The sequence below is a fragment of the Otolemur garnettii genome, unplaced genomic scaffold (genome assembly GCF_000181295.1).
Source record: "Otolemur garnettii isolate 467f Iridium unplaced genomic scaffold, OtoGar3 scaffold00012, whole genome shotgun sequence".
Classification (NCBI taxonomy): Eukaryota; Metazoa; Chordata; class Mammalia; order Primates; family Galagidae; genus Otolemur; species Otolemur garnettii.
Genome location: NW_003852407.1, coordinates 28,913,560 through 28,914,488, shown reverse-complemented (window position 1 = coordinate 28,914,488; position 929 = coordinate 28,913,560).

Genomic DNA, 929 nt, shown 5'->3' with positions numbered 1-929 from the left:
GATGATTCCAAGGGGGAACCAGCAGCCATGTGGCCATGGGGACACCGTCCCTGTTTACCTTTTATTATCAGGTAACATTATGGTTCCCATTTCACAGTTGAGTTTGGTCATCAGATCTAATAACTGAACTCTTTTAGGGTAAAAAATTTTAACATCTTCTTATGAGTGGGCCTATGAAATGAACTTTCAATGTAGGGACTGAAATTCAGACAGGCCAATAAACTTTGCTGTGTGGGTTTGAAGGTTAACCTTTCACCTTTGCCCTTAAGTTTGCTCTTTTTCTTTTCTCTCAGAAGTTTTACTGCCTGAGAAGATTTGAATCCCTCAGTCAGACAGGTCACTGCCCAACCCTCTGGGCAGGAGAGATAGCAGTTTGCCAAGAGGGTCACTTGTGGCATCAAAGGAGAAGAGGCTGAAAGCTTCCCTCGTACCCTCTCAGCTTGGGGCTGCAGCTAGGCTGGATGTGAACACTTCTCAGAGTGGTTGGGCTGGGGAAAAATTTGCTCCTCCTCCCTGTCTAATCCCCTTCTCCACACCAGGATAGCTAGTGGGGAAAGCCTCCACAGACAACATGTGCTCAGGAACTGAATTTTACAACTAAGATCTATTTGCATCCTAACTCCATGTCCCTTCTCAGAGGGCCTGAGGCCCGTCTCTGCGTGTTTGGGCACTGGAATGTGAACACAGGGCTAGGCGACACTGTGCGGGAAGGTGGAGCTGCTGTGGGCTTGAGTCACTCTTGATTCAGGGGACTTCATACAATGAGGTCACCATCACTCTACTTTCTGAGTTTCTCATTCAAGCTGGAGAAGACTTCAAAGCATGAGGCTTCCTTTGTAATCAGGAGTCTGACAACTTGGCCAGGCACTGCCCTGTGTGATCTTTCTTTGACTCACATGAGCTTCTGTAATCGTCCCTTTAGACAGAGC